The following is a 27,085-nucleotide window of genomic DNA, read 5'->3' on the forward strand; positions in this document are numbered from 1 at the left end:
GGTCCTGGTTAGCATTAGGGTTAGGTCCCAGGATGTTCCAGGCACTGAAACCATAGCAGAGCAGGTGTCTCCCCAAAGGGCGGAAGGGCGTACACAAGGGAGGGTGCTGGTCAGGCTTAGTATTTTGGTTCCAAGGCCAGACAACTGTATGGGCCACCCATCGTTTAGGCCTCAGGAATCCTCTTGTGCAGCTGCAGCCGTGCTTTGGAAATACATGGAGATGTCCACATTCAATGCTGAGTGTTCCTGAACCGTTTCTGGTCCTGGTGTGTGTGCTGTTATTAGTCTTTCGATATGGATCCCCATGGGGAGAGGGCCTTAGGTTATAGTTTTAGATTTAGCGGGTAGAGTTAGAGCGTTAGGATGAGGGTTTTAGGGTTAGAGTTAGAGGCTGATGGTTAGAGGGTTAGGGTAAGGTTAGGGTTAGTTAGGGTTATGTTTATGTTTACGGTTAGTTAGAGGTAGGACTAGGGTTAGGGGAAGGGTAGGGGCAGGATTTAGCATTAGGGTTATGGTTAGGGTTAGGTGTTAGGTTTGGGTGGTGGGATTTTGTTTAGTGATAGGGTTAGGAATTGGGCAAAGTGTAGGTCATGCTTGCATCCCCACTTTGAGCGGGAAGGTGTTCATGCGTGGACACCACCCTCCATGTTCAAGGGATTGTGTTCTTGCTATCGCCCCAGTCTCTCTGCACTGTAGGTTGTTCTTGCCTTGCCCATTCCAGCTTTGCTCTGGTGTTTTTCACACTGTCACCCCACCCCCTCTCGGTATGGTAAGAATTCACGTTCCACCCAATCGCTTTTGGTGCAAGGGGTGTGTTCACACATGCGACCCTCCACACCCTCTCCGTGCGATGGTGCAACCCATGAGCCTCACCGCTCCTTAGATTGGGATTACTGATGCCAGTATTAAATCTGATACTGATGCCAGTATTAAATCATGAATATCTCTTTTCTCTTTCACAACTGAAGAAGTAGGCGTTTCTTAAGGTAAGGTTTATGGTTAGGATTAATGTTAGGTGTCAGTTAAGGTTTAGGGCATGGTGCAATCCCTCTTGGTGTGGGATGGCTTCACGAATGTGTCCCATCTGCTTCCCTTTATCCGTGATGTAGCAGTGATATTCCTTGTAATTCAGATGTTTTCCTTGGCACCTGGATGTCTCTGAGTTAAGCGTCCCACTTCATCTTGGTTCATGATCTCTCGGTTTCTGGTCTTGAGCCCTGGGTAGCTTCTGTGCTGATTGCTGGGAATCTGGAGCCTGCTTCAGATACTATCTGTCTGTCTCTCTCTCTCTCTCTCTCTCTCTCTCTCTCTCTCTCTCTCTCTCTGCCCATGCCCCACTTGTGTGCTTTGTGTCTTTCAAAAATTAATGTACCTAAAATCATTTGCAATCCGACATTTCCTGGATGGCTCTTTTCACTTTCATTGCTGAAGTAGCAGGCGTCTGTCTCGTTCATTGTTCTTTTGTTATCTTTGGCATAGCTGACAACATATACGACATTTCCCCATCCAGCATCGGGGATGCACAGCATTTCTTCTACTAGCCGGACACCTCTCATCCACTGTAACACTGCATTCCTCTAGAGCATCCCACATGCTCTCGGAAACTGGACTGTAACTGTGGATGGTAGCAGTGTCCCATAGTCTTCTGATGGTATTTCAGGAGGTTTTTCATTCGTATCTTTGGTTACCTGAGTGTCTTCTGACATCTCTCATGTTTCCACTAGGCCGCCGCTATGATGCTCCACAGGGAACCTGAAGCACACAGGGATTCAGGAGCAGACCAACTACCGCTTGGCTCCCACAAATGGTCGCCTTGGAACTCTTTATGGAAGAGGAGAAAACACCCACCACCACCGTTTCATAACCCTGCACCGAATGTGGAGACAACAATCACCTACCCCCAAAGGAACTCTACCAGGGTACATGTATCAAACCTAAGGTGTTGGTTATGTATTTTGGGTCAATAAGTGAGGTTGTACTTTTGACTGGTAAGTGTACATCTAAATCCCTCAGAGGGGATATTCTCTGAGGTCACCCCAACCTAAATTGTTGGCCCATGGGGAGATGTGTTGTCCCTATTGACTGTATTGATGTTGTCTCTGTAGGCCAGTGAATTAAAGCTCCATAGGGTCTTGTCCTGTTCTTGCCTCTTCACGGGAATGTCCATTTCACCTATTGAAAAAGAGCAAGTGAGTAGTGTTGCCACTATTAAATCTGACGTTTCATGAATGAGTCTTTTCACTTTCATGGCTGAAGAAGCAGCATCTCTTATAATGAGGGTTAGGGTTTGGGTTACCCTGAGGATTAGGGTAAGGGTTAAGTCATGCTTGCATCCCCGTTTTGGCAAGGGAGGAACGTCACACCTGACCCCCGCCACCGTCCTTGCGGAACGGTGTTCAGGCATGCAGCCTGCCTCCCCTCCACAAGGGAGTAGTGATGCCACTACTTAATGTGTTGTTTCATGAATGGCTCTTTTCCCTTTCACAGCTGAGGAAGCAGGCATTTCTTAAGGTAGGTGTTACGGTTAGGATTGCCGTTCATGGTTAGGGTAAGGGATAGGCCATGCCTGCACCCTCCGTTGGAGTGGGAGGGCGTTCACACATGAGCCACACCCCCCTCATCTCGGGAGGGTGTTCACCAATAGGAACCAGTCCCCTTCAGCGGGGATGTTGATGTATGCGCCTGCACCCATCTCGTGTGCGAGGGTGTTCATGCATGGACACCACAACCCTTGGCGAGGGAGGGCATTTGTCCATGCACCATGCCCTCCTTGGCTCAGGAGGTGTTCACGCATGAGCACAGTGACCCCTTGGCTTGAGAAGGTGTTCAGGTAGGTGCATGAACCTGCCCCCCAGCGTGGGAGGGGGTTCACGCATGTGCCCTCCCCCCTCAGGCGCTGGAGGGGGTCACCTGTGCATAGCACCACTAGTCAGCAAGGGAGTAGTGATGCCACTATTAAATCTGACATTTCATGGACGGCTGCTTTCACTTTCACAGCTGAAGAAGCATGCTTCTCTTAAGGTCAGGGGTAGGGTTAGCATTACAGTTAGGGGTTAAGATAAGGGCTAGGTCATACTTGCTCTCCCCCCTCAGCATGGGAAGACTTCACGCATCACCCCACTAACCTGAGCAAGGGAGAGTGTTCACCCTTTCACCCCAATCCCTGAGAGTGGTAAAATATTGAAGCACGTGCTCCACTCCGCTTCCGCTGGGGAGGGCTTTCACACATGCGTGGATCCCCCTTTCGGGACACATTGTTCACGTATGTGCATGACCACCTGTCGGGTCGGGAGGGTGTTCACTCATGGGCACACCCCACCTCTGCATGAGAGATGGTTCATGCATGTGTCTTGCTCACCTCAGCAGGGAGGGTTTTTACGCATGTGCACAGCCCCACCTTGGTGTGGGAGGAGGTCACCCATGCAGAGTGCCACCCTTCAATCAGGGAATAGTGATGCCATTATTAAATGTGACGTTTCATGAATGGTTCTTTTCAATTTCACAGCTGAAGTAGCAGACAACTCTTAAGGTAAGGGTCTGGGTTAGCATTACCATTAACAGTTAGGGTAAGGGTTAGGTCATGCTTCCACACCCACCCCCTCGTCTCCAGAGTGTATTCACGCAATAGCACCGCCCCTCAATGTGGGAGAATATTCATGCATGTGTCCTGCCCCCTTCAGGGTGGGAGGGTGTTCACACACGTGCCCCATCCTCTTCAGCTTGTAAGTGCGTTCACGCATTCTCACATTTGCACCACCCGTCCCAAGGTGAGGGAGGGTGTTGACACCTGTGCCCTGTCTCCCTCGGCATGGGAGGTGGTTCACACATGCTCCTCATCCCCTCGGTGATGGAGGGTGTCACCCATGAACAGTGCCACCCCTCGGAGAGGGAGTACTGTTGCCGCTATCAAATGTGACCTTTCATCAATGATTCTTTTCACTTTCACAGCTGAAGAAGCATGCATCACTTAAGGTAAGGGTTAGGGTTAGCATTACATTTAGGCTTTAGGGTAAGGGTTAGGTCATGCTTGCTCCCCCTCTCTGCACGACAGGTGTTTCACTAATACTCCATGCCCCCCCTGGCACAGATGGATACAGCCCTCCGTCCGTGTAGAAGGGTGTTCTCACGCACAACCCTCCTTGTTGACGGAGGGCGTTTGTGCACGCACCCTGCCCCATTAGTGCGGGAGTTTGTTCTCGTGTGTGTAAGGCCCCCTCCTGGCGGAAGGGCGTTCACCCATGTGCACCATCCCCCCACTTTGGCATGGGAAGGTGTTGACCTATGTGACGTGACACGTCAGCATGGGGGAATATTCACGCATCTGCCCCGCCCCCCTCTGCCTAGGAGGGTGTTCATGCATGAGCACAGCCACCAGTCAGTGAGGGACGGTATTCATGCATGCACACAACAACCCCTCCATGAAGGAGGGCAGTCACATACGCGTCATGCATCCCTCCACAAGGGAATGGTTCAAGCGTGTGCCGCATACGCATTTTGGCACAGGAGGGTGTTGACCTATGCACCTTACCCCCTCAGCGCTGGAGGGTGTTCATAGATGTGCACAGCCTCCGTTGTGGCGAAAGTGTGAACCCCGGCTAGGGGAGGGATGCCATTCGCACGTAGGCCCCGCCCCATACCCCTGGGTGCTGTTCACACATGTGCACAGCTCTCCCTACTGGCGGAAGAGTGTTCACACATGCGCAAAACTCCTGCTCCAAGAGGTAGGGCGTTTCCACATGAGCACAATCCCCATCAGTGAGGGAGGGCATGCATGCATGCTCCTTGCCCACTACCACAGGAGGCTGTACAGGCATGCGCACAGCCCCCCCTACTGGTGTATGTTCACGCATGCACACAGCTCCCCTCAATGAGGGAAGGCATTTGCACATGTGCCCCCTTCCGCTGGGCAAGGAAGGGTGTTCAGGCATGCACAGAACCACTACCTCAGCCAGGGAGGTCGTTGGTGCATGCGCCCTGCCCCACTTAGCACAGGAGGTGGTTCAGGCTTCCGCCTGGCCCCCTGTCAGCATGTGAGTCGGTCACCCATGCACAGCGCCACCCCTCAGGGAGGAAGTACTGATGTCACTATTGAATGGGATGTTTCATGAATGGTTCTTTTCACTTTCACAGCTGAAGAAACACAGCTGAAGAAATGCGGCCAGGGAGGGCGTTGACGTATGCTCCCTGCTCCCCTCGCCAGGATGCTGTTCACGCAGGTGCAAAGTCCCCCTTCCCTGCCAAAGGGGGTTCAGGCATGCCCACAACCCCCGCTCTGTGAGGCAGACCATTTGTATAGGCACACAACCCTCCCTCGGCAAGGGACAGTGTTCATGCTTGGCCCCACTTACCTCGGTGGGAAGGGTGTTCACACATGCACATAACCCCCCTCAACATTGGAGGGCGTTCAAACATGTGCCCCACCCCACTTGACGCCAGAGGTGGTTCAGGATTCTGCCTTGCCCCTGGTTGGTGTGTGAGATGGTCACCCATGCACAGTGCCACCTTTTAGGGAGAGAGTAGTGGTGTCACTATTAAATGTGATATTTCACGAATGGTTCTTTCACTTTCACAGCTGAAGAAACACACATCTCTTAAGGTAAGTGTTAGGGTTGGCACTGACATAAGGGGTAGGGTAAGGCTTAGGTAGTACTTCCTCCACCCTGGGTATGAAAGGTTTTCAAGCATTATCTTTCCCCCCCTTTGGACAGGAGGGGGTTAACACTTGCGCCCTCCCACATCAAGGGAGGGGGTCACCATTGCACCACTGTCTCTGTGATGGAGGGGTGTCACTCATGTTCTTTCCCACACCTTGGCATGGGAGGGGATCATGCATGTGCCCCTTCTGCACCCCTTCATAGGCGATGTAGCCTTGATGTTCCTTTTAGGCCAGACGTATTTTGCACTGCCTTGGCCGCTCAGTGGATTAAGTGTCCCACTTCAGGTCATAGTCTCACGGTTTGTGGTTTTGAACCCTTGCTTCACCTCTGTGCTGATGACTCTGAACACGGAGCGTGCTTCAAATACTGTGTCTCACTTTCTGTCTGCCCCTTCCCCACGTGTGTTCTGTCTGTCTGTCTCTCTGTCTCTCTCTCAAAAAAACAGTGAAGCTAAAAACATTTTAAAGCAGCTCCATCAGTCTACTTGTCTTCTTGCCCTATATCCGCCTCTTCACGGGAAGGTCCATTTCACCGATTGGAAGAGACTAAAACCCTCGTGTGGCCATTCAAATGAGTCACTATTTAGGAAACAAGTGATTATGCTACTTTTCCACGGTCAGGATACCATGGCCATTTCATGAATGTCCCTAGGCAGGCGGGGCCTCTTAAAACTAGAAATGCTAGAGGTGATTTTACTGGTAAACAGGTGGGGTTTGTGTTCGCTGAGTTCCTTTTACTTCGTTTCATCTTTCCTTGATTGCCTATCTGTGTTGGGTCAACAATTGGTTTGATATTGACTTTACAGTTAGGTTATTTTTATCTCATGGTTAACTGTCCATGGTTATCTGCTCTGATAGAGCTTAAGCAAGTACAAATATTTCGCGTGGCACATACTAGCATTAGTGTTTCCTGTGCACCTGCAGCTGTTTCTCCCGGCCCACGGGGAGCAATCACTTCCCATCCAGCACCACCTGCTTTGTCTTCCTATGCCTAGCAGTGCACGTGCCGGTGCCTGCAGAACTTCCCTTGTTTCTCTGTCAGCTGAGTCTGAATGGGCTTCCTCTCCCACTCGTCCCTACTTCTCATCTCTTTAATGGATGACACACATAGCTGAAGGTCACAGTGAAGTCTCAAACTTCAGTATGTGGATTACGTGGCACCATTTTACGGTCTCACTTGATTACCCCCTTTCTTTAAAAATTACTTCCTTCCTCCTCCCACCGTCTGGGCCGCTGCTCACCAGTGTCTGTGTTGGTAGGTCCTCGTCTTCTTCCTGTCCCCCATCTGCTTTCCATCTGCCCTTACTCTGGGGTGATCTCAGCTAGCCTCAGGCTTCTATATGCCAGCATCTGGGGCCTCTAAGTCTTTATGTGCTGCCCACAGCTGTTCATGTCTCCAGACACCTGACTCCAGCTCTGCACCACACAGGTGCTACCCTCCCCAGACTCTGCTACCTCCCTGTAGGCTTCTCCTATTCCCCTCCCCTTTTTTACTGGGCTGCTGCCACACTGGCCCCTCCCTGTTCCCTGAGCTTGTCAGGCACATACTCCTGCTTCAGGTCTTTGCACTCACTTTGCCTCTCTCTGTCGGGGATATACTTCCACGTGCCAACAAGACATACTCCCTCATTTCTGTCATAACCTTGCTCTGACATCAACTGCTCAGTGGAGTCTCTGCTAGCTCTCTATGTAAAACTGAAAACTGTTCCTTCTCCGACCTGAACACCCCATATCCCTTTCCTGCATTCTTTTTCTTCCTGGCCCTTGGCACCATCTGTTTTTCTTTCTTGCTTGCTGGATGTCGCCTACTGTAGTCCCTGCCAGATTATCGGCTCCATGGGATCCAAAGACCAAACTAGCTTTGTTTAGGGCTGGTTCCTTAGGGCCCTCGAACAGTGCCCAACTCCTTCAAAGGCTCACACACTATTTGCTGAGCAAGTAAATATTAGGATTTCTTATTATTTTGCTGGGTCCGCCATCACAATGTACCACAGACTCGGTGGCTTAAGCAACAGAAATTGATTTATTTATTTTCTCACACTTCAGATCAAGGTGTGGCCAGGGTGGGTGTCCTCTCTCCATGACTGGTGGATGGCCTCCTTCCCACTGTCTTCACGTGGTCTTCCTTCTGTGTGTGTAGTTGCCCACTCTCTTCCTATAGGACACCGGTTATCAGACTAGAGTCCCTCCCCACAAATGAGCTCATTCGACCTCCACTTTACCTTTCAAGATCTGGTATCCAAGTACAGTCCCATGGGTAGTTAAGACTTCAATGTATGGATTTTGGGGGCAAATCCATTCCATCACAGGTTTCTGTCTGTTGTACCTAGTCACTACCTACATGGGTTTTTTTTTTCTCTATGCCCTTGTGCCCGTTATTTGCTCACACAGTGCTAATCCCAGTTTGCCCTTAGCCCAAGTTATAACTCTATTTATTTGTATAGACTTGCATCTTCCCTCTACCTCTATACTCCAAGTTCCTGGCTGGCACTGGAATTACATCTTTAGCACGGACATCATAACCTCCAGGTGAGGTAAGTATGATTATTTTCATTTTGAAAATCAACAATCTGAAGCTCAAAAGAGAGTAGGTCATGTTTCTGAGATCACAGTACTAGTAAGTGCTGTCCTTTGGATAACTTTGTTCTTATGGGCTCCAAAGCCCACTTTCTTTCATCTACCATATGTCCCCAAGATGAACGGGGAAAAGCCATACTTCAGCCTGGTATGATATAAGCAATGGTACGTGTAAAGCTGGTGTAACAATTCAGGAAATGGGATTAAGTCTAGTATCTGAGTAATTATACCCACAGGTTGAATTTCATTCTCACATCCTTTGATTTTTTACTGCTATAATTTCTGTTATCCTTAATGATTATATAAACGTATTCTTCCCTTTGCAAAATTTAGCCAGTAAGAATACTGAGTGAGTTTGTTTCCTTTGTAACAGGTCTGAGTTATACAATGAATTCATAACGTCAAGATAATAGCGGTTATTTTTTTCCTACAATATGGAGGAAAAGGTCATTGCCTTTGTTGTAAGAGTTTACCAAGTGTTCTTGGTAACATGACTGAGCTGTATTGGTGAAAACACGTTGTAGATTTTGAAAGTAAGTTATTTATAGTTAAGAGAGTATCGCTCTTTCTTTGGGTGCAGCTGATTGTTTGAAATAGAACTTAGGATTTTTCTGCATAGATTGTCTATTTCAGAATGATCTTTGTTTTAAAAAGTATGTTATATTTGAATTCATGCAAGTTGTACCATCATTAAATTGACAGGAAAGCAGCTGTTAATAGTTGTCATTTGGACATGTAGATGGAAATCCTAAGGGTCATGGTGTGACTCCTTACATGTGTTGAGCTCTGGTTTCATTTGGCATTTCCAAACCATTGCCATGACCTTATGAATGTTGATCAAGTGGCCATATAATGGTTGTTTTAAATTGGCATCAGGGGTGTAGAGATGACTCTTAAGTTGTGTATGAGGAAGCTGTTGGTTTCCTGCTTCTATGTCTGTGTAGCTCCTAAAAATAGAAGACTAGCGCATCTTATCAAAATTACTTTTGTTCAAAGTCATTGCAACTTGTGAATGAGCTAAAGGCTTAGATAATAGTCAGTACTTTTGGAGTCTGATATTTGCAAATTTAAAATAGGTCTTCGGGTATCTGTGTGGCTCCGTTGGTTAATCCTCTGACTTTGGCACAGGTCATGATCTCACTGTTGGTGACTTTGAGGTCCATGTTGGGCTCTGTGCTGGCAGCTGGGAGCCTGGAGCCTGGTTGCGATTCTGTGTTCCCTCTCTCTGCCCTTCCCTGGCTCATGCTCTTTCTCTCTCTCTCAAATATAAACTTAAACATAGAAAATAGGTCTAGAATAAATCTGTAGACCATAACATATTTATAGTGACTGCTGATTGAAACAAAGAAATAGCCTGAAATTCCAAAAATACATTACTGTTGTTTCCCTAGGCTCCCATTAAATGCCAGGTTGACCATTAAGCTGAATACAATCAGTAATCTTTTAGTAACTTGGAAGAGATGAGCATACTATCATAGCTAGTAAGGTTTGGAATATGTCGTTTTGGTAGACCTATTTTCTTTAATGATGAAAAAATTGATTTGAGGTCTCTTTTATTTGGGTATTCAGGATTAAGAGAAGTTACCCAAGGCAAATGAATTAAGACCATTTTAGAACTGACCTGGCCTTAAAAAACCAGAGACTGGAGTCATGATAAAGATAGTTTGAACATGCCATTTCATCAAATAAAAAAAAATACAGCTCCTGAATGACAACCATCACGTTGGAGGAGAGTTTCTGGTGTTCCCTCCACAAATGGTGCATGATTTTCAGTCAAGGATACAGCCTCACTGACTACTTTTACTGACATGATGGTTCAGATACCAACAATGTTGTCTGTTGGGATTGTCTTTTACAAAACTGATATCCTTTCAGTTTTCAGCTTAATTAATATACTAAGGAGAAAAAAATGTTTCCCTCTTTCTGAAAAATAATCCCATTTGTATTTAGAGTTATCATTAAACATAGTATTTCAAAAAATGGCTAATAAATTGGAAGTCAATATAAATTTGCTTGTGAAGTTATCAAATGGAAAACTGTTGCCAAAGCAGTTATTTTATGTTTTATAGGAAAACTAATCTTTTATGTCCTTACTGCATTTATGTTATATCCTATTCACTTTTGTTTCATGCTATTTGTGTGTGTGTGTGTGTGTGTGTGTGTGTGTGTGTGTGTGTGTTTGCAACTAAGTGAAATGTGCAATATTTGGTCATTTAAATAGATTCACTAATTTAGGCAAAGTCAGCCATAAACAAATGCAATACATTATGTCCAAAGTAGTCAAGCAGATTTTGCATCATGAGTAAAACTTGCTTTATGTTAAATGAATTTGCTTTTCTCTTTTCTTTTTAACAAGCCAAGTCAAAGGTGAATATATTCTTTCTGCTCACCTTGAGGCAGGGCAAGAGCAGATTTGTGTCAGAGCGCACTGTCCATATTTATGAGAAACTAGAGAAATTAAGAAAGCCACTTAGGTACAAACCTTAGTGAGGACTCATGACTGATACCTTTTCAACAATATTCTGTTGGGATGTCTTTTATTAACTGGGTTAATTTTTTTAATTGTTAGTTAATTTATTTTTAAAATTTACATCCAACTTAGCATAATGTGGAACAATGATCTCAGTAGTAGATTACTTAAAGTCCCTTACCCATTTAGCACATCAGCCCTCCCACAGTCCTTCCAGTAACCCTGTTTATTCTCCACATTTAAGAGGTTTTCTTTAATGTTTTTGACCCCCTCCATGTTTTTATATTATTTTGCTTCCCATCCCTTATATTCATCTGTTTTGTATCTTAAAGTCCTCATATGTGTGAGGTCCTATAATATTTGTCTTTCTCTGACTAAATTCGCTTAGCATAATACCCTCTAGTTCCATCCATGCAGGTTAAATGGCAACATTTTATTCTTTTGGATTGCTAAGCAATACTCTATTGTGTGTGTGTGTGTGTGTGTGTGTGTGTGTGTGTGCGTGCGTGTGTGTGTGTGTGTGTGTGTGTGGTGTGTGTGTGTACACCACATCTTCTTTATCCATTCATCCATCGATGGACATTTGCGTTTTTTCTATACTTTAGCTGTTGTTGATGGTACTTCTATTACTTTGGGGTTCACCTTTCCCTTCAAAATAGCACATCTGTATCATTTGGATAAATACCTAGCAGTGCAACTGCTGGGTTGTAGGGTAGTCCTCTTTTTCATTTTGTGAGAAACCTACCTACTGGTTTCCAGAGTGACTGTGCCAGTTTGCATTCCCGCCAGCAGTGCAAGAGTTCCTCTTTCTCCGCTTCCTCACCAACATCTGTTGTTGCCTGAGTTGTTAGTGTTAGCCATTCTCACAGGGGTGAGGTGTTATCTCATTGTGTTTTTGATTTGTACTTCCATGATGATGAGTGATGTTGAGCATTTTTTCATGTTTCATTTGGCCATCTGGATGTCATCCTTGGAAAGTGTTTGCTCATGTCTTGGCTCATTTCTACACTGGATTACTTGTTTTTTGGGTATTGAGTTCGATATGTTCTTTATAGATTTTGCATACTAATCCTTTATCTCATATGTCTTTTGCAAATATCTTCTCCCATTCTGTTGGTTGCCTTTTAGTTTTGCTGATTGTTTCCTTCACTGTGCAGAAGCTTTTTATTTTGATGAGGTCCTAATTGTTCATTTTTGCTTTTGTTTCCCTTGCCTCTGGAGACTTGTTGACTAAGAAGTTGTGGAAGCAAACATCAAAGAGGTTTCTGCCAGCTTTCTCCTCGAGGGTTTTGATGGCTTCCTGTGTTACATTTAGGTCTTTCATCCATTTTGAGTGTCTTTCGTCCATTTTGAGTGTGAGAAAGTGGTCCAGACTCATTCTTCTGTATGTCGCTGTCCAGTTTTCCCAGCACTCTTGCTGAGGAGACTGTATTTATTCCATTGGATATTCTATCCTTTTTGTCAAAGATTAGTTGGCCGTACGTTTCTGGGTCCATTTCTGTGTTCGTATTCTCTTCCACTCATCTGGGTGTCTGTTCTTGTGCCAAGAGCATACTGTCTTGGTGATTACTGCTTTGTAATACAGCTTGAAGTCCAGGATTGTGATGCCTCCTACTTTGGTTTTCTTTTTCAAGATAGCTTTGGCTATTCAGGGTCTTTTCTGGTTCCATACATATTGTAGGATTCTTTGTTGTAGCTCTGTGAAGAATGATGGTGTTATTTTGATAGGTATTGTGTTGACTATGTAGATTGTTCTGGGTACTTTTGACATTTTAACACTATTTGTTCTTCCTATCCAGGAGCATGCAATATTTGTCTTTTCTGTGTGTTTGCCATCTGCAATTTCTTTCATAAGCTTTCTATAGTTTTCAGTGTATAGATTTTTCAACTACTTGGTTAGATTTATTCCTAGGTATTTTATGGGTTTTGGTGCAATTTTACATGGGATCGATTCCCTGATCCCTCTTTCTCTTGCTTCATTGTTGGTGCGTAGGAATGTAACTGATTTCTGTGCTTTGATTTTATATCCTGCCAGTTTGCTAAATTCCTGTATTATTTCTAGCAGTTTTTTGTTGACTATTGTGGGTTTTCCACATAGAGTTTCATGCCATCTATGAAGAGTGAAAGGTTGAGCTCCTCCTGGACGATTTGGATGCCTTTTATGTCTTTGTGTTGTTTGATTGCTGAGGCTAAGACTTCCAATATTATGTTGAATGCCAGTGGCGAGAGTGGACATCCTTGTCTTGTGCCTGACCTTAGGAGGAAAGCTCTCAGTTTTGCCCCTTTGAGGATATATTAGCGTCGGGTCTTTCATATATGCCTTTTATGATCTCGAGGTATGATCCTTCTATCCCTACGTTCTTGAGGGATTTTATCAAGAAAGGATGCTGTATTTTGTCAAATGCTTTCTCTGCATCTATTGAGAGGATCATGTGGTTCTTGTCCTTTCTTTTATCGATGTGATAACTCACATTGATTGTTTTGTGGATATTGAACCCGATTTGCATTCCAGGTATTAATCCCACTTGGTCGTGGTGAGTAACGTTTAAATGTATTGTTGGATCTGGTTGGTTCATATCTTGTGGAAGATTTTTGTATCCATGTTCATCATGAAAATTTGTGTATACTTCTCCTTTTTAGTGAGTCTTTTTCTGGTTTTGGAATCAAGGTAATGCTGGGTTCAGAGAAAACGTTTGGAAGTTTTCCTTCCATTTCTTTTTTTGGGACAGCTTCAAGAGCATAGGTGTTAACTCTTCCTTAAATGTTTGGTAGAATTCCCCTGGAAAGCCATCTGGCCCTGGGCTCTTTTCTTGGGAAATTTTTGATAACTAAGTCAATGTCTTTACTGGTTATGGGTCTGTTCAAATTTTCTATTTCTTCCTGTTTCAGTTTTGTTAGTTTATATATTTCTAGGAATTTGTCTCTTTCTTCCAGATTGTCCATTTTATTGGCATATATTTGCTGATAATATTCTCTTATTATTTGTATTTCTGCTGTGTTGGTTGTGACCTCTCCTCTTTCATTCGTGATTTTATTTCTTTGGGTCCTTTCCTTTTTCTTTTTGATCCAACTGGCGAGTGGTTTATCAATGTTATTAATTATTTCAAAGAACAAGCTTCTGGTTTCATTGATCTGTTCTACTCTTTTGTGTGTGGGTGGAGGGTGGTTATTTGTTGTTGTTTTTTCTGTGTGTGTTTTTGTTTTTGTCTTCAGTTTCGATAGCATTGATTTTTGCTGTAATCTTTATCATTTCTTGTCTTCTGCTGGTTTTGGTTTTATTTGTTGTTCTCTTTCCAGCTCTTTAAGGTATAACGTTGGGCTGTGTATCTGAGACCTTTTTACCTCTTTTGGAAGGCCTGGATTGCTATAAACTTCCTCTTAAGACTATCTTTGCTGAATCCCAGAGGCTTAGGGGTGCGGTGTTATCCGTTTCGTTGGCTTCCATGTATTTTTTAATTTTCTCTTTAACTTCTTGGTTCACCCATTCATTCCTTTTTTTTAATTTTATTTTTTATGTTTTAAAATTTACATCCAAATTAGTTAGCATATAGTGCAACAATGATTTCATGAGAATATTCCTTAATGCCCCTCACCCATTTAGCCCAACCCCCTCCCACATCCCGTCCAGTAACACTCTGTCTGTCCTACATAGTTATGAGTCCATTCTGTTTTGTCCCCCTCACTGTTTTTATTTTATTTTTGTTTCCCTTCCCTTATGTTCACATGTTTTGTCTCTTAAAGTCCTCATGTGAGTGAAGTAATATGATTTTTGTCTTTCTCTAATTTCACTTAACATAATACCCTACAGTTCTAACCACGTAGTTACAAATGGCAAGATTTCAGTCATATATATATATATATATATATATATATATATATATATACACACACACACACACATATACATATATATCACTCATATATATGTGATATATATATATATCACCTCTACATATCAATATATGTGTGTGTGTGTGTATATATGTGTGTGTGTGTGTGTGTGTGTGTGTGTGTGTGTGTGTATATATATATATATATATATATATATATATATATATATATATATCACTTCTTTATCCATTCTTCCATTGGTGGACATTTGGGCTCTTTCCATACATTGGCTATTGTTGACAGTGCTGCTATAATCATGGGGGTGGTGCATGTGTCCCTTCAAAACAGCACACCTGTATCCCTTCAATAAATGCCTAGCAGTGCAATTGTTGGGTCGTAGGGTAGTTTTGTTTTTAGTTTTTTGAGGAAACTCCATACTGTTTACAGAGTGGCTGCACCAGCTTGTATTGCACCATTCATTCTATAGTAGTATGTTCTTTAGTCTCCAAGTGTTTGTTATCTTTCCAAATTGTTTCTTGTGGTTGAATTTGAGTTTTATAGCATTGTGGTCTGATAATATGCACGGTATGATCTCGAACTTTTTGTACTTGTTGAGGGCTGATTTGTTTTCCAGTATGATATCTATTCTGCAGACGTTCCATGTGTCCTGGAGAAGAATGTACATTCTGCTGCTTTAGGATGAAATGTTCTGAATATAACTGCTAAATCCATCTGGTCCAGTGTCTCACTCAAATCCATTGTTTGTTTGTTGATTTTCTGTTTAAATGATCTTTCTGTTGTCATAATGGGGTGTTGAAGTCCCATACTATTATGGTTTTATTATCAATGAGCTTCTTTATATTTGTGATTAATTGATTTATATCTTTGGGTGCTCTCACATTGGGAGCATAAATGTTTACAATTGTTAATTCTTCTTGGTGGGTAGACCCCCTCAATTAAGATACAACACACTTATTCATCTCTTGTTACAGTCTTTATTTTGAAGTCTAGATTGTCTGATATGAGTAAGGCTACTCTGTCTTTCTTTGGCTATCATTAACATGATACAAGGTTCTGCAGCCCCTTACTTTCAATCTGAAGGTGTGTTTAGGTATAATATGGGTCTCTTGTAAACAGCATATAGATAGACCTTGCTTTTTCCCCACCCTGTTACCTTGTGTCTTTTGATTGGAGCATCTATGCCATTGACGTTTAGAGTGAGTACTCACAGATATGAGATTATTGCCATTATGTGTCTTGTAGCGCTGGATTTTGTGGTATTTGTTTGTGCTATCCAGTCTTTGGTACTTTTGGTGTTTTTTTATTTTTATTTTTATCTTTTCTCCCCTCAGGGAGCCCCCCTGAATATTCCTTGAGGAATTGCTTAGTGGTCACGAACTCCTTTAAGTTTTATTTGTCTGGGAAACTTTTAATCTGTCCTTCTATTTTGAATGACAGATTTGCTGGATAAGGAACTCTTGGCTGCATAGTTTTCTGATTCAGCACATTGAGTATATCTTGCCACTCCTTTCTGGCCTGCCAAGCCTCTGTGGGTAGGTCTGCTGCAAACCTGATCTTTGTTGTCTTCCCTTGTTGGTCAAGGACTTTTTTCCCTTGCTGCATTCATGATTCTTTCCTTGCCTGAGTATTTTGTGAATTTGAATATGATATTCCTTTTACTGGTGGATTTTTGTGGAATCTTATGAGAGTCCTCTGTTCTTCCTGGACATTAATGTCTGTGCCTTTTCCTAGGTAAAAAAAATATATATATCCGCTATGATTTGCTGACTTAACACTTCTACCCCTTTGTCTCTCTCTTCATCTTCTGGGAGCCCTCTGATTCTGATGTGTCCTTTTTAATGAGACAGGGTTAGGTGTAGGTTGAGGGTTATGGTTAGGGTTAAGGTTAGGGTTAGACTTAGGACCCAGGATGCTCCAGCCACTGAAACCCCAACAGTGCACGTGTCTCCACGAAGGGCTGAGTGGAGTATACAAGGGAGGGTACCAGTCAGGATTAGTCTTTGGGTTCCAAGACCAGACAAATGTATGGGACGTTCTTCAGGTAGGCCTCAGAAATACTCTCTTGTAGACACACTCGTGCTTTGGAAATCACATGGTGATGTTTCAGGTTCCATGCCAAGTGTTTCTGCACCTATTTTCGAACCCGTGTGCGTGTTGTAGTCAGACTTTGGAGTTGGGTCCTATGGGGAGAGAGCCATAGCTACGGTTAGGGTTCGGACCAGGGACATCGACAGGGCTGAGGCGACACCAGTATCATGAATTCCATGGAGGACTGAGGTGACGGCACATGCACAGCTGTGGGCCTGCTGTAGAGTTAGTGTGATAGATAGGGTTAGGAGTAGGTTGAGGGCTAGGGTTAGGATTATGGTTAGGGTTAGGGTGTGTCCCAGGAGACTCCAGGACTGACCCCACATCAGAGCAACTGTCTCCCCGGAGGGCTGAGTGGAGTACACAAGGGAGGATGCCGGTCAGGATTAGTCTTTGAGTTCCAAGGCCAGACAAATGTATCGGTCACCCTTCAGGGAGGCCTCAGGAATCCCCTTGGGCAGCTGCAGCCAGGCCTTTGAAAGGACATGGTGATGTTCCAGGTTTTTTGCCGAGGGATTCTGTACCGCTTCATGCACCCAGACACGTGGCGTTTTCAGACTTTGGTATTGGGTCCCCATGGGGAGAGACCTTAGCTAAATTTGGGGTTCGATTGAGTGACATCACCAGTGCCAACGTGAATCCAGTCTTGTGATCTCCATAGAGGGTTGTATTGAGGGCCCATGCGAAGGTGCAGGTCATGAGTAGGCTTTGAATTGAGATAGGGTTAGGGATCTGTTGAAATCGTGGCTAGTGTTAGGGTTAGGGTTAGTTCCCAGGGAGATCCAAGCGCTGACCCCACAGCAGTGCAGTTCTCTCCCTGAAGGGCTGAGTGAGGGCACAGTGGATAGTGCTTGTCAGGATTAATTTTTGGTTTCAAAGGCCAGACAACTGTATGGGCCACTGGTCGGGTAGGCCTCAGGAATTCTCAGGGGCAGCTACAGTGGCGCTTGGAAACAACATAGTGATGTTCCAGGTTCTATGCCAGGTGATCTTGCACTGCTTCAGGACCCCAGGCACGTGGGGTTGTCAGACTTTGATATTGGGTACCCATGGGGAGAGAGCCGTAGCTAGGGTTAGGGTTCGATCCAGGGACATCGCCAGTGTTGACGAGACCAGTCTCGTGACCTTCCTGGAGGGCTTAAGTGAGGGCCCATGTGACGGTGCGCTTCAAGTGTATGCTTAGAGTTCGTATAGGGTTTGGGTTCGCCTGAGGGTTCTGGTTAGAGTTTCTGTTAGGTTTAGGTCTCAGGAGCCTCTAGACACTGAACCCAAGGTAGTGCAGATGTTTCCCCAAAGGGCTGAGTGGAAGACACAAGGGAGGGTGCCGGTCATGCTTAGCCTTTGGATTCTAGGCCACACATATATATGGGCCACCCTTCGGGTAGGCCTCAGTAAACCTCTCTTGCAGCTGCAGTCACCCTTAGAAAATGACATACTGATGTTCCACGTTCCATGCCGAATATTTCTGCACCGATGTTTGAACCCTTGAGCGGGCTGTTGTCAGACTTTTGAATTGGGTCCCCATGGTGACAGATTCTTAGCTAGGGTTAGGATTCGGTCCAGTGAAATAGACCCGGCTCAAGCGACTCCAGTTTTGTGATCTCCCTCAAGGGCTGAAATGAGGGCACACGGGAGGGTGCGCATCAAGTGTATGGTTAGTGTTAGAGAATGGGTTAAGTGTAGGGTGAGTGTTACAATTAGGGTTATGTTTAGGGTTAGTGTTAGGTCCCAGGAGGCTCCAGGCACTGACACCACAGCAGAGCCTTCGTCTCCCCAAAGGGCTGAGTGAGGGACATGAGGGAGGGTGCTGGTCAGGATTAGTCTTTGGGTTCCAAGGCCAGATGAATGTATGGGCCATCCTTCGGGTAGGCCTCAGGAATCCTCTTGTGCAGATGCAGTCGCGCTTTGGAAACGACATGGTGATGTTACACGCTCCATACCGAGTATTTCTGCACCGATTCTTGAACCCGTCTGCGTGGCATTGTCAGACTTTGGAATTGGGACCCCATGGGAAGAGAAGCGTAGCTGGGTTTAGGATTGGGTCCAGCGAAGTTGCCAGGGCTGAAGCGACACCAGTGTTGTTAACTCCATGGAAGATGAAGTGAGGGAAAATGTGTGGCTGTGAGTCCACTATAGAGTTAGTGTGCTAGATAGGGTTAGGTGTAGGGTGAGGGTTATGGTTTGGGTCATGGATAGGGTTTGTGTTAGGTCCCAGGAGACTCCAGGCACTGAACCCACAGTTGTCTCCCTGAAGGGTTGAGCGCACTACACAAAGGAGGGTGCCGGTCAGCATTAGGCTTTGGGTTCCAAGGCCAGAAAAATGTTTTGGCCACCCTACACGTAGGCCTCAGGAATCCTCATGCAGCTGCAGTCGCGCTTTGCAAATGACATGGTGAATTTCCATGTTCCATGCCGAGTATTTTTGCACTGATTGTCGATCTCATGTGTGTGCTGTTGTCAGACTTGAAATTTATTCCACATGGGGAGAGAGCCTTAGCTAGGGTTAGGGTTCTGTCCTGGGAAGTCACCAGGGCTGAAGCGACTCCAGTTTCATGATCTTCCTAGAAGGCTGATTGAGGGCCATGCGAAGTTTCAGGAGAAGTACAGCGTTAGGGTTAGAGATAGGGTTAAGTGTAGATTGAGGGATATGGTTTGGGTTACGGTTTCGGGTAGTGTTAGGTCCCAGGAGGCTCCAAGCACTGATTCCACAAGAGTGCCATTGTCTCCCTGAGGGGCTGAGTGGTGCCCCCAGGGAGGATGTCAGTCAGGATAAGTCTTTGGGTTCCAATTCCAGACAAATGTATGGGGGACACTTCGGATATGCCTCAGGAATCCTCTCGTGCAGCTGCAGTCGTGCTTTGGAAATGACGTAGTGATAGTCTCTTGAATAACTGGTGCTGGGAAAATTGGATATTCATGTGTATAAGAATAAAGGTTAGCACCGTATGTTACACCACTTCTAAAGACTGAAAGGAAGAAACATAGAGAGATGTGGTTATAGAGAAACAGTGACAAAGAGGAAGGTAGACACCTGCTCGAGGTATGTGGATGGCGTTAGATGCATCAGGGGAGAGGGGATGTATGAGGTGGCTCTGAGTGCTGGGGAAAAAAGGGCTTGTATCATGGTCACCAGAGTTCCATGACCCCAAGACTCCAACATCCCTGGGTTCAAGCTCTGCAGAAGCCATTGGAATTGAACAGATGGGTATCCCTCATTTCTTCTGGAATTGTGAGGCTCAGCCTCATGATCTGTCATGGAGAGGGATGTCTTGAGGGAGATTGTGCTGCTCTTTGGCAGGTATACTCCAAGTCTGCCCTGTGGGGAGGTGTCCTGGGGCCATCTCTCTCACTGCCCCAGGCCCTGTTGGATTTCCCCCCTCCCCCACCAGCTGGCCTTCCTCAAGTTCTGAACCCAGGCATCAGGCATCATGTTGTCCCCAGGTCCTGAAGTCTGTACCTGGCAGAGGTGGACTGCTGATATTGATTTAAAAAAAATTGACAATAAGGTCCATATCCTCCCTCTGGGACCAGCGATGTGCATCCCAATCGTGGGTTGCTATCCTCCTGTCCACAACTAATCTGAGGATTCCAGAAGGTAGGTGAACACTATAAAACACTCTAGTCTTCTCTTACATGAAATTCAAAGACATTTTCTTGTCCCAGCTTTCTTTTAATTCTGAAGAGATGGCAATTAGTAATTGAAGGCATAATGGTCCTATAGGATATTTACCCCTATGACTGGTGGACATTATTTCATCCATCCGTGTCCCTAAAGCACATTTCATTGGAAATATTAGCCAAGGATACATACTGTAAATTCACAACTGATTCATAGCTCCCTGCAAGTTTCATTCTGACCTTGTCACATATGTCATCAAAGATATTATTAGTGACTTTTCAGATAAGCTCCCCACATCAAGATGGTGATGTTAGAGAATCTGGTATAAATGGAATTTCACAGATTCCAAATTAGGAATTATTTTCATTTTTAATGTTTCTTTTTTCTTTTTTTGAGAGAGCCCAAGCTGGGGAGGGGGGAGAGAGTGGGAGATACTGAATCTGAGGCAGGCTCGAGGCTCTGAGCTCTCAGGAAAGAGCCTGACGCGGGGCTCAAACTCATGGACTGCAAGATCACGACTTGTGTCAAAGTTGGACGCTTAACCGACGAAGCCACCCAAGCGCCCCAGGAATGATAGTTTATTGGCAAAGAAGGAGAAATTAAAGATAGTGTAAAGGATGTCTATTTTTAATTGAGATATTGTTCACACATTTGTTGTATGAGTTTTAGGCATACATTGTAGTCATTCCATATGTCTATGAATTATATTGTACTTAAGCACAAGTGTAGCTATCCTGTGAAAGCATGCAACAGTATTATTACAGGATTGACTCCATTACATTGGCTGTCCCTTGTATCCCTAGGACTCATTCATTCCATAGCTGCTGCCGGTATCTCTCTCAAAGGGGTTCACTCTTTATCTAACCTAAGTATTTTGGTGGTAAACGCAATTACCACTTGCTCAGCAAGTGTAAATTGGCGGTCTATTTTTCTGTGAACATTGCTTAAACCGTTACAAATGATGTCATTACGTTAATAAATTCGGTTTCTTTCTTCACTCACAAGAAAGGAGGAGGAAAATATTTCTTTGTGTCCCAGGCCCTGTCATTAAAACCTTTCCCAATGTGGAGAACAGGTTTAGTTGCCCAGGCACCTTCAGTGTCTCAGCTGAGTGACCAGGGCCTTGCACATTTCAAAAATTCCCATGATGGCCAACAGAGAGAGCTCGAGCACCACAGACCCGGAGAGGCAGGTTCCTCTGCCCAGGCAGTGATGGCCAGCAGAAGGTGTACCATCGGCTTTTCTGACCCAGGGCACCTGAGAGCAGGAAGGGCTTTGATTGCTCCCAGAGTACTCAGGGCCTTTTCAGCTGCCTGAGTGAGAGCAGAGCTGCATTTCCAGCAGGTTTTGCCGCCCGCCCCAGGGGAGATCTTGGGAGCTTTGTAGCAACTTGGCATCTCCTGAGTCGCCAGAGAGAATTTGTCTTATTGTACTGAGTGCTGAGGAGTGGGCGCTGGGTGGCTTCCCTGGGCAAGCTGGTTGCTGAGCTGCACAGACCCTTGCATTTTCTGGGCTGTTCCCGTGTTTCATTCCTGCCCTTCCTGGACAGTATTTGAACAAGACATATTTTACTAAAGGTCTTGTGGATTGCGGAGTCCCACAACATCACCTCATCGATGCAGTCGATGGTTTGTTCCAGATTCAGGCTTGTTTCCGGGAAGAAACCCTGACAGAAATTCAGAAGAACAGGAGCTGAATTCCGTTAGGACATGAATACATGAAATGCTCGTCTTGGGAACTCCTAGAAGAATGAGCTGGGACCCATTTTCCGAGTCCTGCTAGAACCAGAGACCAAGGTAAGGGCACAAACTGTCCCCCACATCATACATGCTTTTTAAAAAGTTTCATGGTTATTTTTCCAACCTAATTAAGTGATTGCAAATTACAGAAAACCTGGTAGATACCTGTCATTAACGTACGTTATCTTTAATTTAAATTGCAGTGAGTGAAGATACAGTGTAGTATTAGTTTCAGGTGTAAAATATAGAGCAACCCTTCCACACGTCATCCGGTGCTCATCCCAGGTGCACTTCTTAATCCCCAGCAGCTGTTTCACCCATTCCCCACCTTGCTCTGGAAGCCCTCAGTTTGTTTCCCAGTTAGAGTCTGTTTGTCACTGCCCACCCCCCGCTTTGTTTTGTTTTATATCCATGTGTTAGTGAAATCATTGGGTATTTGTCTTTGTCTGAAAGGCTTATTTCACCCAGAATAACATTCTCTCACTCCATCCAGCTCATAGCAAATGACAAGATTTCATGTTTTTACGGCCTAATAATATTACATTCCATAGACTACATCTCAATTTATTCATCAGTTGATGGAAGCTTGGATAGTTTCTGTAATTTGGCTGTTGTAGAAAATACTGGTGTAAACATCATGGTGCATGTATCCCTTTGAAGATTTTGTATTCTTTGTGGAAATACCTTGTAGTGAAATTGCTGGATCATAAGGTACTTCTATTTCCAGTTGTGTTTTTTTTTGAGAAATCTCCATAATGTTTTCCAGACTGGCTGCCCCAGTTTGCATTCTTACCCACAGTGCAAGAGGGTTATTCTTTCCCCACTTCCTTGGCAACACCTGCTGTTTCATCCTTCATTGATTTTCGTCATTGTGACAGATGTGCTGTGTTATCTCATTGTACTTTTGAATTGTATTTCCCTGAAGATCCGTATTGTTGAGTATTTTTTCATGTGTCTCTTGGCCAGGTATATGTCTTCCTTCGGGAAATGTCCATTCGTGTCTTCTGCCCATTTTTAATCAGATTTCTCATTGTTTGGGTGCTGTATAACTGTATATTTTGGGCACTAACCCTTTATCTGATGTCGTTTGCAAATATCATTCTGTAGGTGTTTTAGTTTTGTTGATTATTTCCTAGGTGACGGAAGGTTTGAATTTTTATGAAGCCTCATTATTTTTGCTTGTGTTTCCCTTACCTCTAGAGATATATCTATAAAGACATTTGCACAGGCAATGTCAAATAAGATACTACCCGTGTTATCCTCTGGGATTTTTATGGTTTCCGGTTTCACATATAGGTCTTTGTCCATGTTGGATTTATTTTTGTGTATGTTGTAAGAAAGTGGTCCATTGTTGGTTTTGTTTTGTTTTGCAGGATGCTGTCCAGTTTTTCCAAAACCATATGTTGAGGAGCCCTTTTTAAAGTTTATTTATTTATTTTTGAGAGAGAGCATGCAGAAGAAGGGCAGAGAGAAATGGAGACAGAGAATCCTACGCATGCTCTGCACTGCCCTGAGATCATAACCTGAGCTGAATTAACAATCACACCATTTGTTGACTGAACCACCCCTGTGTCCCAAGACTATCTTGTTTTCCATTGGATGTTCTTTCCTGCTTTGTTGAGAATTAATTGACCATATAGGTGTGAGTTCATTTCTGCGTTTCTATTCTATTGATCTATGCCTCTGTGTTTTTTTGTTGTTGTTTTGTCAGTACCATACTGTTCTGATCAGTACAGCTTTGTAATATTACCTGAAGTCTGGAATTGTGATGTCTCCAGCTTTGCTTTTCTTCTTCAAGTTTGTTTTGGCTGTTTGGGGACTTTTGTTATTCCATACAAATTTTGAGATGATTTGTTCTTGTTCTGTCACAAATGTTTTTGTTAGTGTGATAGGGATTTCATTATATGTGTAGATTGTTTTGAGAAGTGTAGACATTTTAACAGTATTTTGTGCTTCCCATCCATGAACATGAAATGTATGTCCATTTCTTTGTGTCCTCTTCCATTTATTTCATCAGTGTTTCATAGCCTTTAGAGTACAGGTGTTTCACCTCTTTGGTTAGGTTTATTCCTGGTTTCTTGTGGTATTTGTGAGCCTGTCAATGGGATTGATCCCTTACTTTCTCTCTGTGTTAATTCATGATTTGTGTTAGAAATGCAATACATCTATGTTGCTTGATTTCTGTATATTGTGACTTGTGGAATTCATATATCAATTCTAGCAATTTTTAAGGGAATCTTTCATGTTTTTTTATAGAACACATCATGTCAGTTCCAAATAGTGAGTGTGCTACTTCTTCCTTGCCGATTTGGATGCCTCTTATTTCTTTTTGTTGTCTGAGTGCTGTGGTTAGGGTTTCCCGTACTGTGTGGAAAAACAGTTGTGAGACGTGTCATCCCTGTTTTGTCCCTGACCTTAGAGGAAAAATTTTCAATTTTTCCCCATTGAGGATGAGATGAGCTGTGAGTTTTTCCTAGATGACCTTTATTATGTGCAGGTAGGTTGACTCTCAATGTACTTTGCTGAGGGGTTTTATCATGAATGGATGTGACATTTTGTCAAATAGTTTTCCTGCATCTGTTGAAAGCATCGTATTGTTCTTATCCTTTCTTCTATTACTGTGGTGCATCATGTTGATTGATCTGTGAATGTGGAACCACCCTTGCAGCCTAGGAATATATCCCACTTGATTATGGCAAATGATTCTATTAATGTATTGTTGACTTTAATTTGAAGGTATTTTAATAAGAATTTCGGCATACATACCCATCAGGCGATTGGGCTGCAGTGTTATTTAAAAATGTTTTAAACATCTTTTTAAATGCTTATTTCTTTCCTTAGATAGAGTACATATAGTGAGGGAGGGGCAGAGAGACAGGGAGAGAGAGAATCCTGGCCATGCACCACACTGTCATGGCAGGGTCCAACATGGGACTCGAACCCACGCACCGCAAGATAATGTCCTAGTCCGAAATTAAGAGTTGGACAGTAAACACCCCGAGTCACACAGGCACCCCGCCATTTTTCGGTTTTAGTGGAAGCTTCATCTCGTTTTGGTATCAGGGTAATGATGGCCTCATAAGATGAATTTATAAGTTTTCCTTCTTTTTTATTTTTCGTAATAATTTGAGGAGAATACATATTACCTCTTTCTTAAATGGGTGGTAGAATTCATCAGTTAAACCATCTGGCCCAGAACTTTTGTGTTGGGGGGAGATTTTTTTTTATTACTGATTTGATTTCTTTCTGTTTTCAGATTTTATGTATCTTCCTGTTTCAGTTTTGGTAGTTTGTGTGTTTCTAGGAATTTGTCCATTTTTCTCAGTGTGCAATTTGTTGCATATAGTTGTTCATAATATTAACTTCTAACTGTATTTTTGTGGTGTGGACTGTTATTTCTCCTTTCTTATTTGTGATTTTATTTATTGGAGTCCTTTCTCTCTTCTTACTGAAAAGTCTGCCTAGAAGTTTTCATGTTGATTACTGTTTTCAAAGAACCAGCCCCTGGTTTCATTGATTTTGTCTAGTGTCTTTTTGGTTTGAATATCCCTTATTTCTGTCTGAATCTCTATTACTTCCTTTCTTCTGCTGTTCTTCTTCTAATATGTGACCTAGAATATGATCAATTCTGGAGAATGTCCCATGTGCGCTTGAAAAGAATATGTACTCTGCCATTTTAGTATGGAGTGTTCTAAATATATCTGTTAAACCCATCTGGTCCAGTGTGTCATTCAAAGCCATTGTTTCCTTGTTGATTTTCTGTTTACAGCTTCTGTCCTTTCATGTGAGCGATGTGTTAAAGTCCTCTACTATCATTATATTATAAATAATCAGTTCCTTTATGGTTGTTGTTAAATATTTTATATACTTGGTGATCGCATGTTGGGTGCATCAAAATTTACAATCATTGGATCTTCTTGTTTCATTGTCCCCTTTAGTATGAGAATGCATCCGTCTTCATCTCTTGTTATAGCTGTATTTATTTATTTATTTATTTATTTATTTATTTTAATTTAAGTCATAGTTGACATACAGTGCATTCTCGGATTTGGGAGCAGAATTTGGTGATTCATCCCTTACATACAATACCCAGTGCTCATCCCAACAAGTGCTCTCCTTAATACTCATCCCACATCTAGCCCAGCACTGACCCATTTCCCTCCATGAGCCTTTGTTTTTTTTTTTTTCTCTAACATTAAGAGAGTCATGTAGTTTGTTACCACTCTTCTCGTTTCCTGCCCCCTTCCCATGTTTTCATCTGTTTTGTTTCTTCAATTCCACATGAGTGAAATCATGTATTTGTCTTTCTCTGATTGACATATTTCACTTAGCATAATACATGCTAGCTCCATCCACATCATTGCAAATGGCAAGATTTCATTCTTCTTGAAGTTGAGTTATATTTCTTTGTATATACACATGTTTGTATATATGAACGTACACATATGTACATATGTATATATCCGTATACATACATACACACACACACACCACAACTTCTATATACCTTCATCAGTTGATGGATACTTGGGCTTTCTCTATAGTTTGGCTACTGTTGATAATGCTGCTATAAATACTGGCTTCATGAAATGTCATTATTAGGTATTTACCCAAAGTGTGCCAAAATAGAGTCTCGGTTTTAAAGGTTATTTTGCCTGATATCAGTACTGCTACTGGCTTTCTTTTGACATTATTGGCATAATAAATGTTTCTTCATCCTCTCACTTTAAATCTGAAGGTGACTTAAGTCCAAATAAAGCTTTGTAGGCAGCATCTAGATAGGTGTTGTTTTTGTTTGTTTGTTTGTTTGTTTGTTTGTTTGTTTGTTTGTTTTGTCCATTCTGACTCCCTATCCAATGTCTTATGATTGGAGCATTTAGTCCATGTACATTTAGAGTGATTATTAATAGGTATATATTGAGTGCCATTCTACTAGTTGTTTTGCCATTGTTTCTTGATGTTTTCTCTGATCCTTTCTTGTCTCTAACACTTTTAGTCCTAGATTTCCACTCAAAGAGCCCGATTTAAATATTCTTTTCTTTTGACTGGTAGTACATTTATTTACTTCTTTTTAATATTTCTTT

Source organism: Prionailurus viverrinus, unplaced genomic scaffold, assembly GCF_022837055.1.
Source record: "Prionailurus viverrinus isolate Anna unplaced genomic scaffold, UM_Priviv_1.0 scaffold_67, whole genome shotgun sequence".
Classification (NCBI taxonomy): domain Eukaryota; kingdom Metazoa; phylum Chordata; class Mammalia; order Carnivora; family Felidae; genus Prionailurus; species Prionailurus viverrinus.